Raw genomic sequence first — 13,833 nt, forward strand, 5'->3', positions numbered from 1 at the left:
GAGGTCACATATTGTATTATCATCATTTGGTGCATTCAGTGCCAACTAAAAGAAATTAATGGTTTCAGTAGCCAATATCACTGGAGTAATACTGTAAGTAGTCAGTAGTTTTCTGGAATATTGTCAGAGATTTTATGGCTTATAAATACCCATGTCTAGTATCATCTCTAAGAATGGAGCATTAAGCAATAGGACACATTTGCACTGGTTATGGACTAAACTATATGTTATCATACACTGTGTTAAAAAAGCCACACCTATCAAATTAGGAGTAGAATTTGATATTAATTTACATCAAAGACAAGACTATATAAAAATATAAGAAAATATGAAATATCAGATGATTTATTTGATATGGTTGAGGTCCAAACATTGTCATCTTCTCTTCACATCCCTGTTCATCCTGAAGGAAGAACAGATTTCCACCACTCTGCTGGCTGCCCAAAAAGCCAAATGTAACATTTGACTGGAGCATTTCAGAATGAACATCCACAGTCAAAAATTATTGCCAAGATTTAGGTAATCCCTTCCTGCATTTGTATATGTTTTATTAGTCACTCAATAAGATCACACTCTTTGATGCATTAATCATATTACTTTGTCAGAGGGTCTTATGGAAGCTGTCCAGGTGATGCAACTTGCAACACTTCATGGAATTACATTTTTTTTTTCTTTTCAGAGATGAGTCTACCACCTCTGTTCATCTAGCAAGGTCCTGGATCTCTTCTACCTCACACATGTATAAAATTTAAATTTGAGGTACCCCTCAGACAGCTAAGACTTCCTTAGAAGATTTTTGAGGAGGCCCTACATGTGGCTACAAGAAACACTTTTACCAGACACGGAAAATTTCAAGTATTGCTGGCAAACATCTCTCCCAGGCTGGCACCAGGAACCATGACCTGCTGATATTCAGAATCCATCTGTCCACCTGGGAAACTGGCTTTGGATAGCTCTGCTTGAGCAGGGAGGGTGGACAAAGGGACCTCCAGAAGTCCTTTCCAACCCCAACTGTTCTAAGACTCTGCATCTTCCAGACCCCCGAACTACATGGCTGCTCATTTTCCTTGTACTCTTGTATAATAATATAGTATTTATAATATTATAACGCCTGTTGAATTATAAAACAATTCCTAAAATTGATCTCAAAAGGAGAACCAAAGAGGGATCAATATGACAATGGACTGTCTCATGGAGTCTGGAATTCATGAGATATCCCTGTTGAGAATCCATGGGAAAAAAAAGGGAAAGGGGTAGGGGAAGGGGAAGGGGAAGGGGAAGGGAAGGGAAGGGAAGGGAAGGGAAGGGAAGGGAAGGGAAGGGAAGGGAAGGGAAGGGAAGGGAAGGGAAGGGAAGGGAAGGGAAGGGAAGGGAAGGGAAGGGAAGGGAAGGGAAGGGAAGGGAAGGGAAGGGAAGGGAAGGGAAGGGAAGGGAAGGGAAGGGAAGGGAAGGGAAGGGAAGGGAAGGGAAGGGAAGGGAAGGGAAGGGAAGGGAAGGGAAGGAGAACAAAAAGTTCTCAGAAACAGAGGCTCCAATTTAGATAAAAATTAAATCCTTTTTATAACATAGAGACATAAGAAAGCACAGGACATCACCACTACAAGGAGCCAATGAATGTTTTTAATTTAAATTTTTCACCTGAACCAGCAAATAGATGATGATAATTTTGGTTCTTTCAGACCATGATCATGTCCCCAAACTGTTTCCAGTTTTTCAGCTGATATACGGCTGTTACAATTTCTTGTAACTTGTGCTTCTCAGGATATCTCTGGCTTCTGGGAACCCCAGCTGTACTTAAGGAGGCCAGATGCAGTTGTCAGGGATGTTTGTAGTATGAAAGTTCCCAGGCTCACAGCTGCCAGGTTGGCTGGGAATATCTCTGCCAGTATTTTCCAGCAGACATTTTCTTCTGCTCCGTAATTTTCCCTCTCTAACCAGGCCACCTTTAAGGCTACTCACACTGAAGCCTCTTCAGCGTAGATCCATTTTCATTATCCCACCTGCTTTCCTTTGCCAGTTGGAAATTCAGTCCCTCCTGAAAGGATGGAGTTGCCTTAGTGCAATATCTACCTCAAAAAAATCTAAGCTATTACACAAATTTAAGCAGGATTTAGGCTGGCTATACTACATATGCATGCATGATGTTGTGGAGCTGAAAGAGGTCAAGAAGGCAGAGGTTATAAGTCATCATTGGTCCTTTTCATAAGAAGAATAAAAGTAGTGATGATGATGATGAGAAATGCAGAAAATCTGGAGGAAAAAAAAAAAGGAGAGGAACTGCAGAAAACAAGGTCTGAAACTACTGTTAGCCACTGAACAAAATGTCAAGAGTAGCACCAAAAAATAATTTTTAAAAATAATAAGAAAGAAAGAAAGAAGGAAAGAAGGAAAGAAGGAAAGAAGGAAAGAAAGAAGGAAAGAAGGAAAGAAGGAAAGAAGGAAAGAAAGAAAGAAAGAAAGAAAGAAAGAAAGAAAGAAAGAAAGAAAGAAAGAAAGAAAGAAAGAAAGAAAGAAAGAAAGAAAGAAAGAAAGAAAGAAAGAAAGAAAGAAAGAAAGAAAGAAAGAAAGAAAGAAAGAAAGAAAGAAAGAAAGAAAGAAAGAAAGAAAGAAAGAAAGAAAGAAAGAAAGAAAGAAAGAAAGAAAGAAAGAAAGAAAGAAAGAAAGAAAGAAAGAAAGAAAGAAAGAAAGAAAGAAAGAAAGAAAGAAAGAAAGAAAGAAAGAAAGAAAGAAAGAAAGAAAGAAAGGAAGAAAGAAAAAGCCTTTCTTTGGACTCAATAAAACCAATCTGCTTTCTGAATGGTCTGAAGAATTCCAGCATTCCTTGAGTTTTGAAGACTATTAACCTGAAAATATTTTTCTTCAATATGTATTGCACATGCACACAAGGCTCAATTTGCTCTTAGGTGCTTGTATAACAAAAGCAAGATCCTTGCAAAAAGCCTTGGAAAAATCCGTGCATAAAACAAGTTTCTAAGGTAAATTTTATTTTATCCTGTTAAATGTTTTGCCTCTGCCATGAGGTGCCTTGAAGCACTGTCCTCATGATGCACAAGGGAAATCCTTACCTGATATTTATAGCAAATTTTGCATTATCCACAGTGAACCTGACTGCTTCCCCCACATTCCCAAGGATTATAAACTATGGATCTGCTGCTTCATATTGCTTGACTGAATGTTTAGGTGAATCAGTTTCCTTTATAGAATGTGAAAATGTGCTTTTTTAGCAGCCGATTGTGAATTTTCTGGTTTTTTTTCTGAGATTGTCTGTGCGTATGGGTGACAAAAGGAAAATAAAGGATATGTGGGAACTGCAAGAAGTCAGAAACAAGGACTTGTGGGACTGCAGCAGATCGATTTATAGTGCTTACAGATTGTGTGCCCAGATAATTTCAAAGCACATGGTATGAAGGGGTCAGATCAGCCTCATGCCAACATTTTTTGCAGCATCAGGCAAGACTGTCACTTAAGACCCAGCCAAGAGATTTACAATGTAAAATGGTTAGTGCATATGGGCATGAGATTGCCTAAAGTCCCCAGCTGCCAGCGTAGACAAAGCCTTAATTAGCCAATAATGCTGGAAATTTGTGCTTCTGTGGAAGTTTTCTTTATTCAATAAGCAGTTCCCCAAATAGTACTGAATTGAAAACAACAACCAGTTTGACAAGGAACCGAGGAATGTGGCTTTAGGTCAGTACATATTAACTAAAAATTAAATCAGCTAGCTAAAGGTAAAAGCTTATCATTATATCTCCTGAGACATTTGGTACACTAAGTGACTGAGAACATGTTTCTTTTCAAAGATTAGATATATCTACATTTGGGGATCTAATTCCTTAGTGAGAAACTTGATTACATGGCCAGTTTTATAGATTCAGAGAAATGTAGTTTCCATGAGGCATATAGAAACTGTAAGCACTTTTTCTTCAGACAAGAACTGTCTGTCCACATATCTGGGCAAAGAAATGCAACAGGTTCCAGGGATTTAGACTCAGTTCTCAGCAGATATCAAAAATAACAGCTTTTATATCAACTTTAGGTAAAGCCACTAAATAAGACAAAATCCCTTCAGTGGCTTCTTTTATTGTTTGAATTAATAGTATTTGTTACCCTTTATTTTCTTGATGTATCAAATGATGCTGCTGCAAACAATGTTCAACCTTAAGCAGAGAAGTGCACTTTGTTTTGTAGTTTTAAATATGCATTATTTACAGTACAAATACGTTTGTTTGCTAGTCTTCCTTAAGTACTCCCTAACTTGACTCAGATTCTTGACCTTCTTTTGCATGTAGGGAAAAAGAAGAGCAGAAGTATAACGACATTATTTCCAAAAATACAAGAATTCTGGATTACTTGCTGTGCTGGTGCAGAGTCAAAGTGTATAAAGCATGCAAAACCAATCAGCCTAATGCTGATAAGAATTATTGAGATGTGTCCAAATTGGTACTTTGAAGCACTTGCTCTGTCTCATTTGTACCCTATGCTCTTTAATTCTCAATAAGGTCTCAATTGTTTCAAAAATTTTCCCTGACAAAAGTGAGAAAACTCTCATAATATGTATCATTTGTATTTTTCATGTGGCTAAAAATCCTTAATTGCAAGTGGGCACACTTCATGATCTTCTTCAATTCTGGACTGGTTTGGTGAAACTCAAATCTTCATGTTTAATGGACCAGCAACATCCAGGACAGTAGTGAGAAATCAATCCGAGGTACTGTTTGAATTACAAAAAATATTCTGCATTGGGAGAAAAAACTTTTTGCTGTACCAAACCTTTTTGACTTTGCAACAGCTGTATGCTACTATGTACTATTAATACCTAAACTTGGTTTCAGAACTTGGTGAATTATGTTATAGTTAAGCTCTCCCTACAGCAGATAAGGCATGGAAATGAGTGAGACCAGCATTTCTCTTCCAGCCCTAACACTTTATGGAAGTTAGAATTCAACTGTCTGAAAATTAGATAAGTACTAGATATTAGTTTCTCTCTTTGGGTCACAGCTGCAGTACGAGAGAAGAAGATTCCTTGTCTTCTTTGGAACAGATATGAAGAAAAGATATTGTTCCATTTTACGTCACTTCAAAATTTGAAAGGGTAACTAATGAACTATGTTTACACACCTTGTCCCAGAAGAACCACCAGCAGAAACTGTCCTCACGTTTGCAACAATGGACTAAGCAATAAGTGAGGAGTTGATAGGAATTTTTGTGGATGTTTGATGTGGCTTTAGCAGTGTTGAGCTGATGAATCCATTACAGGTCCAGGAAAGGGGATTTGTCTTCCTGTTTGCTTTAAAAACAAGTGTTTGTATTACCAAATATCCTCATATTCAGTGCATAAAGAACTACCTGATATATCAACAGAGATGGGGTGTACTGTTATGGCCTTTCAAATGCAGAAGATATGTGAGTTTATATCTCTTTAAGGAATAAAACTGTTAAGTGGTAAATTATATGTCTGGAAGTGCAATAACTTCCCACTGCCCAAATGTGATGGCTCCTGTAGGCTTACAGCACTGGTACAAAAGTAGGGTCAAACTGCTACAAAAGCAGTGTCAAATGAGCCAATTTCAGTGGAGCAGGTGCAGATATTTTGTTCTGACAAGCTATCTTGTCAGAACAGAACTTTGTGAAGTAAAATCTCATGTGTGTCTGAAAACCCTGTACTGGTTCCTGTAAGGGCATCACTGATAGAAAACCACTTGTTTTAAGAATGCTATGCAATTGGCATACAGGGGCTTAGTTCCTGTGGTACAATGCAAATTATCTGTATTAAAAATCTATAAAAACTATGTCTGCTTTCCTCTATAGTTACACTATGGCTATATTATAATCTTCCAGTTGGCCTTTCTTTGCTATTAAGTTTTTCTGCCTATTAACTACAAATATATCCCTTTCAAAACTCCTTGCCAATCTAATTCCTTACTGAAATGGCTAGACCCTCATAATCTTTTTTTTTCCTCAATGTTATTTGCCTTGACACCACTTGAGAGAACTGAAGAAAGATGCTCCTATTACAAAGCTGCTTCCAGCTTTTAATCACCATTGAATTTTCAGAGAATCTGCAATGTCTTGTTTCTCAGGTTTCTGAACACCTAAAGAAAATTCAAGGTATATTGCCTAACTGCAGACTTCTGGAGATGATCTAGTGTAGCCTTTTCATTTTCCCTGGATAAAAAGAATCTATTGCAGAGAATATTTTATCCTACTTTTCAGACATCTGCAGAGAAGTGATGTGGAGCCTTCTTGCAGTTGTCCATCTCTCTTCATCTACTACATGGGGAGCCTACAGAACCTGTTAAATTGGTCATGTAATGTGAGAAGATTAATTTGGGTCTGATCAATTCTACCCTCTGCTGAACTACTGTATATTTGCATTTCAGTGAAGTAATTATGAATCAGATGAAAACCAGAACAAAGAAATGTGATCCAATTTCTGCAAAAATGTCTTTAAATATATATAAAATATCCTATTTTTAATTCTGGTGGAGTCAAATTAAGGAATTTTTGTACCATATAGACAAATGTTGCACAAGAGCTCTCTCCTAACTTTTGCTCAGGCACAAATTCAAAGACTTGAAGAGCAGGGAAAAAAAGGAAGCCTGGAATTTAAGCAAACTGACATCTGTTTCATTAACAGACAACCTGGATAACTCGGGTTTGTGTATAAGAGGTTTTCATTTGTCACAATTCTTCAAACTGGAGGAACTGTTTAATCAGCTTCAGCAGAGCATAATCCCTTACCTTTGATACTTTCCCCTCACAGCACTTAGCAATGTAAGCAATGTTATGAATACCTGGAAGCATTGCAGCAGATTCACAATAGCAACCTGTCTTCGTCTGCCCAAGTTAAATTGTTTCTGGGACAAAAACAAACAACAACAACAAAAGTAAAAATAAAACTACCAAGAGAAAACGGCTGTCATTTGGGAAACTCATATTAATTGCCTACAGTCATAGTCAATGTGAACCCACTCAGCAAGGAATATTTAACATTATGATTTGAGCAGTTCCCAGAAAATCAGCTTCTCTGCTTTAAGTGAGCTGCACGCTTTAACAACTGGCAGAAGAGGATTTTCACTAAGACAGTTGCTCCATTGATCTGGAAATGACAAGATTTAGGACATGCATTTACATAGAACAGAGGTGGGGACAGCTTGAAAAGTTAACAGAGTATGGAAATTTTCAAGAATGTAAACTTGAGGTTTCCATCATGGACCATATGTGTGCCCCCAACAGGCACTGCCAAATAGGTTATCCTGGGTAACTAAAGCTGTTTCAGACTGGCAGTAACAAAGTCAGAAAAATGAAAAGTAGAAAGTGTTGAGAAGAAATGCAGGAATTATTCAAGCAGATAAAGTTTAAAACAAAATAAAACAACAAACAAAAGCAGAAGATCTCATCCTCTGTGAACATCTCTAGACTGCAAAAGAATCAAGTGAATCAATCTCTCCTCAAGATATCTGAAGGAAAGAGAGGGGTGGAAAAAAAGGCAGAATAGCCCAAATCCTTCATATCAGCCAATGTGATCTCTGTGATTGTCATGGTGCTCTAGTTTCCTTAGGAAAACCAATATATGACCAATATATGACCAATATATGACCCATGTGCTTCTGTTGCTACTGAAGCTTTCCCTTATCAGTGCATGGAATTACTCTCTTCCACAATATTAATGCTGATGAAGATCTCATTTTCCTTCCTCATAAGCTTCACATGATATATAAACCATGAGATGGGACTTTTTTTCCTCCACATCTCTTTGTCCCACCTCGATTTACAACACCTTTCCCTTGTGTATTTTTTCCTGTGTACCTGCAAGAGTCAAAGGTATTGAGGTAATCAATGCAGAATCAATGGCAATTCCTGAGCTTTTGCTGGGTATTTAAGAAATCAGTCATCTGGAAAAATTGTAACACCAAGTGAGCTCCCCTTGACATATCAAATCTCATGGAGATTTATCTCACTGAAACTATGAACTATTTCTGAGCATACCCACTGATTCCTAAAATAATTCACTGTTACATTGCAGCTGAATGACACAAGGTTGTGCAACTAATTAAGTGCAGAAAGTGTCAAGAACCTCAGAAGAAAATAGGGCATTTATCAGTGCTGGCATGACTGGCATGGAAATGGTACAAAAAGTGATTAGAAAAATGGTAAAAGTGGTTCGTTCTACCTGTAAATAACTGTAAAAATTGTTGACTATTTAATATGAATGTGATTTTTCCTTGTTTCTCTGTTTACAGAGTCTTTCATAACCTTGTTCAAAGTTTTAATAAATTACTCAGGAAAAAAATTTATAAAAAGGACTTTCATCTGAGTTTAACAAAAACAAACAAAAGTACAAACAAACAAACAAACAAACAAAACCTCTCCAAACCTAAGTAGAAGGAAAAAATTTCATTCAAAAGTCAAAATTTTGAGAGTTCAGAAGAAATTATGGTCTTTTACTTCAGTGATTTTTAAGACAGACATTTGTGTCCAAGAGCTCTGCCATCAATGTAGCAATGCAAGCATTTCCAAAAGCAGTAGGTCTGGTCTTTAGTTGTCCAAGTGGGTTAAATCCTGCTCTAATGGTGTCTTTTTCAGTCTAATCACTACAGGACATCTATATGATTATCTTAGACCAGACGCCAGGCTTTAAAATAAGAAAACTCTGTTGAAAAATTATCTCACCATTCATACCTAAATATGGTTATGCTATCCTTTGATACAAAAAAGAAAAATACCATCTGTTTTGCATAACTCTGATCAGTAATAAACCCTTGTTCTTTTCTAAATGGAGTGAAAATTAATATGAAGAAACATTTTTCAGTGCAACTGTAACTTATTTTGAGTAAGGAAATTTTGGGCTGCATGTGCAGGTCTGGTGAATACAAAGAACCTATTGAATGGTGAGACAACAGCAAGCAAGACTACAAAAAAAATTAATAGTGAAAGAGCTCACCTTTGTCTATAATTTAAGTCCCAAATACACAGTTATGTAGCAACATTAGGGCACAGTGAATGTGCTCTGTTATTTCCTTCACGGTGGGCTTTGAGCCAGGGAGTCATTCTGCCCGAGAGACAAAAGACACTCTGTCTGCACAGAGATCCTGCATCTTCCTGACACGTTTCCTCATACATTTTGTGAACTGTCTTTCCCCTCCCCTCTCCCTCTGTTATGTGAGCTGTGAACTGCACTGAAAATCTGTCTGTGACAGACACTTTCAGTACTTGGTCAGCTGTCAGACAAGCATGAGGTGAAAGACTTCAAATATGGCATTGGGCTCACAAACACACACGCACACACATAGAGAGAGAAACAGCCATCACTGGCTACTGCTCATGTCCAAGCATGGAAAAAACAACAGAACACACCAAACCCCCCCAAAAAAACCCAAGGGAGAGAGTGCTTCTATATAAGTCTGAGATCTTGCAAACAAAGAAGGCATATTTTATGGTTTACACAGAATCACAGACACAATGGGTCAGGTTGGAAAGGGGCACAATGGGTCACCTGCTCCAACTTCCCCAATCAAGCAAGGTCATTCAAGATCACTTTTTAGTTTGTGCTCCAAGTGAAATATCCTCTCTGGGCCCTATACAATAACAAAAGAATGTTGTCTTCTACAGCACCCTGTAAACACAATGCAATACTCAGGGAAACCAAAGGAAACATACCACGTGGATCTAGTCTGAGATCAGATCCTGAAAAGCTTTCTTTGTTAAAAATCTCACCAAATAAAGCATCTGGTCTGGACTACACAGATGACACAAACTTCTTGATTTCTTTTTGACTCTGAGAGTGATATTTTTGGTCCCCTGGGACCCTGCAGGACTCTTTCAGTGTAATTTGTAAATCTAAACAAAAACCATGGCCCACATGAGTATGTCTAATATTCAAAGGTATTCCTAATGTCTCTGGATGCCTGTAGAAAACTGAATGTTGCTTCCAGAGATTACAGGAGTCAGGACATGCTGCTCAAGTGTAGACATTTACAATTAGGTGTGTGAATTTGAATCCTGACATCGGCTCACTCCCTGCCACTGCAGAGATATAGGCACCAGCAGTGGGTGGCTCATCCTTTTTTAAGATTGAGAAAAAAAACATGTCAAATATAAATTTGATAGAAGTGTTCTGAATTTCATCTTCACTGAGCCCTAAAGTGAACTAAATGGCTACCATTTAGACAGCTGAGTGTCCATTCCTCTCCCTGAGGGTTATTCTTGGCTCTCTGAGATGCCCTGTCAAGTCTGAGACAGCCACCCAGGGCTGTCAGATATTGCAAAACATCAATGGGAAGCTCAAACTTTCTGTACCAGCAGCTAATGTTGAGGCAGAGTATTTTACAGCATCTCAAGACAGTGCCAGGCACTGAAGTGGAGACAAATGAAATCAAGTTTGAAGGAAAGTGACTGAATCAGACAGTGGGCTAAACTCAGCTGCCCAAACTTTCTTGTTTAGTATCATGTACCCCAAAAAAAGAGGAAGGCAGACAAAAATACCAGAACAACTAGCTCCTGAATATACTCAAACAGAAAAAGGAAGCAATTGGCAGACAATGCCTGGTAAATCCCCAGAGCTGGAAGCATAGCTGAGGCCAGGCAATTTGACTTACCACACACGAAATAATGGGAATGTGATTCATTTACCTCCATGTAGACATTTAGGGTTATTTTAAGTACTGCAGAATGTCCTACCTTGCCTCCATCTGACACTCCAGAAGGGGAGTCTCCCATAAGTGCTGTGTAATACCTGTTAGTACCGTGCATATGTCTCAAATATGCTACAGCAAAATTGGCAACAGACGTCCATGTTTCAGCAACAAAATCCTCTCTTGCGCCTGCACTTCCAACTTCCCTGAGCATTTGGAGACCCCCACCTTGCAAGTTGTCACCCAAATAGCACAGAGGAGTGTCAGCCAGTGATGGCACAGAGCAGTGCAGTCTGGTGTGCAATCCAAGATACCCTCATTCCCAGGCACTGGGAGCACATGGCTCCATGAATGGAGACATTTGTTCCTTCTTTTCCAGCCATGAGGGGGTCGGTTTCTTCTCCCAAGTAACCAGCAACAGGACAACAGCACATGGCTTCAAATTGTGCCAGGAGAGGTTAGGACTGGATATTAGAAAAACTTCTTCATAGGAAGGGTGGTCAAGCATTGGCACAGGCTGTCTAGAGAATCTGTGGGGTCACCAGGTCCAGAGGAGTTTAACAGATGCGCAGATGTGGCAGATGTGGTTCTGTGGTAGCCTTGGCAGTGCTAGTTGTTGATTTGAGAAGTCTTTTCCAACTTACATCACATCAATTCTGTGATTCTATGATTCTTGCAAATAATCCAAGCTTATTCAGAGCTCTCTACACTTAATGCTGAGGACCTATCCAGAGAGGATCAGACCCTTCTGATGCATGTTCAGCATACAGATCTACATCATGCAGTTCCCCATAATGACATTTTTTTCAAGAAAAGGTGAAAGGAAATCCTGGGTTTGTGTGCACAAGTTGAGTTCCATCTGTGAATGAGCCACAACCTTCTTGCATGTGACAACCAACTCTTTTCCTCTTATTTCCTTCCTCTCATCCTGTAATCGACATTACTTCCTCTTTTCTGAGATTACTTGAGTGGGCACATCCATTGATTCTTATCAAAGACGTCCAGAAATATCTTTATCACTGAAATTTTTACTTGGAGGTTCTTGACAGAGAGATCATAATCACTTTCCTCCTGACAGTGCTGAACTTTCTCACTTTGCTACATCTCTGTTCCTTCTTATTTTTGTTTGTGATGAGCTCCAAGAAGGCCCAGTTCACCTCCACATATTCAACCTTCATGTAATTATAGAGTTTGTTTTTTCTTCCACAATTTAACGTTTAGTATTCTCTTCCCCTTGCTCTGAAGCTGACTGAATTCTACCTTTTCTCAGTCTGTCTTAAAAAGTGTGTTGTCTTTCCCCAGCATGAGAAAACACACAAACCAGAGAGGAGCTGCAGAATTTCTCTGTGAAGAGAAGAACAGAAAAGACGAATTCTCCAGGGATGTTCATAAGCTATTCCCTTCCTTCACCAAAATTTCCTCAGCTTCTGCTACATGTTTAATCCAAGAAGGTGAACTTTTTGTATTCTTTTCATTAGTAGGTTAAATGCAAATAATTAAAATATAAAGAATGAAAAATATATGAGGCTTTAATACAACCATTCAATAATCATAATATTATCATTGCAGGTGTGTCTAGGACAACATAAGATTTTGTTTAGACACTAACTTTGGGATCAAAAGAAACATGTCCCAAAAATGCCTGTTAATTTTCAAAGTCTGTGAAAAGAGTCTTCCTCAAGTGTAGATGCCTATGGTTATTTAAATTAAATCCATTTCAGGTGCATAAATGACCTTTACAAAGTGGTCTTGATGGTCTTTGCAATATTCTTTTCTTCAGAATGTCTTGTCATCTTTCCTGGTAAAATTTGATTTTAGGTGGATTCAACAACTATATAAGCTATCAAATACCACAGATATAAAGCTATACTTTATATCTGTGGCCATATCCTAATATGGCCGCAGATATAAAGTATAGATTGCAAATTCTTCTTAAAAAAATCAAAATGCACAATTTGGTAGAATTATCTCTACTTCTTCCTTACACTGTAATCACAACTTAATTTTGACACAGAAGTTCTTTAGATCCGTAGGTTGATAATGTTTATTGCACTTTGTGTGTCTATTAACATAGAACACCTGACCAAGAAGGTTTATCTTTTATTATCTTTATATGCATAGGATTCAGTGTGACAATATTAGTTCAAAGCCATTTGGGATTATGTCCAGGTACTTGATAGCAGGATATGATTTCAAACTTAGAAGAAAAATGAATTAGTCCCAAATACTTTGGGGTTTCTCAATAAAACTGGAAGTGCATTATTCATAGAAATCATCGGTAAGCTCCCCAACAGTTGCAAACTTGTTCTTGAACATTTCCTGTGCATGGTGTTAAGACAAGGCCTTTTTGTGGGAGGCAGATCAAAAAGATTTTATGGGTTTCCCTTCCTGTGACAGGCTACAACGTGTAATTCTGCACTGCCATTAAGGAGGACCTAAAGAAGAGGACTTGAGTAGCCTGGAGAACTACAAGTACTGGGGAAAACGGATTTTCACTACGAACAAAATTCCCCCTGTTCAGTGCATTTTCTTCTCCAAGTCAAGGAGAGTTAAATAAACACACACAGGGATAAAGAAAAACAGAAATACAGCTTGGCAACAAAATTTTCTGCCACTTAGATATATTAACAGAGTAAATTTTAAAAATCTAATCCTATTTTCTTTATAAGGTACATCACTACTCTTAAACACAAGACACTGCTGCTCCTGTAAGGACTCTTGTTTTAGACTACCCCAGGATTTGATCAGGCTAAAGACCTAAAAAATCACACTGGAAGGAAGAGAAACAAGGACTCCACTAGTCCAGTGCAGCAATCAATGATGAAACTGAATTTTGGAACTTTTCCATGGATGCACTTCAATGATCCATGCTCAAAAAAGGGTATGAAATGTATATCAGACATTTATAAAAATCCACAGAATGCTTCCATTCTATTTTTTTTTTCCAGGCACAAAATGCTTATCATAAACCTTGCCTTCCATGACATCTAACATTTTCTTCTTGACATTTTAAAACTAGAATTGGTAACAGCAGGCATGCTGGGAATTAACTGTACCAAAGATCTAAAGGAGACATTATAGAAAAGTGTGGTATGGTATAAGTATGTTACACAGCCTTGCTATACTGCTAAGATAGTGGCAAACAACATCTCACCCTAAACACAGAGACGCTTCTTTCAGATAAATTATGCAAATTTAA

The 13,833-nt window shown here is 38.1% G+C and overlaps 1 protein-coding gene across 1 annotated transcript in view; it reads left to right on the forward strand.

The window, feature by feature from the left end:
- Positions 1-13,392: 13,392 nt before the first annotated feature.
- The window catches only part of LOC135298274 (ancylostoma secreted protein-like), a 39,669-nt gene continuing 39,228 nt past the window's right edge, over positions 13,393-13,833 (forward strand). Inside the window, exon 1 of the mRNA XM_064415880.1 lies at positions 13,393-13,515. The gene's annotated coding sequence lies outside the window, so the exon portion shown is untranslated. The remainder of the gene's footprint in view (positions 13,516-13,833) is intronic.

The sequence above is a fragment of the Passer domesticus genome, chromosome 3 (genome assembly GCF_036417665.1).
Source record: "Passer domesticus isolate bPasDom1 chromosome 3, bPasDom1.hap1, whole genome shotgun sequence".
Lineage (NCBI taxonomy): Eukaryota > Metazoa > Chordata > Aves > Passeriformes > Passeridae > Passer > Passer domesticus.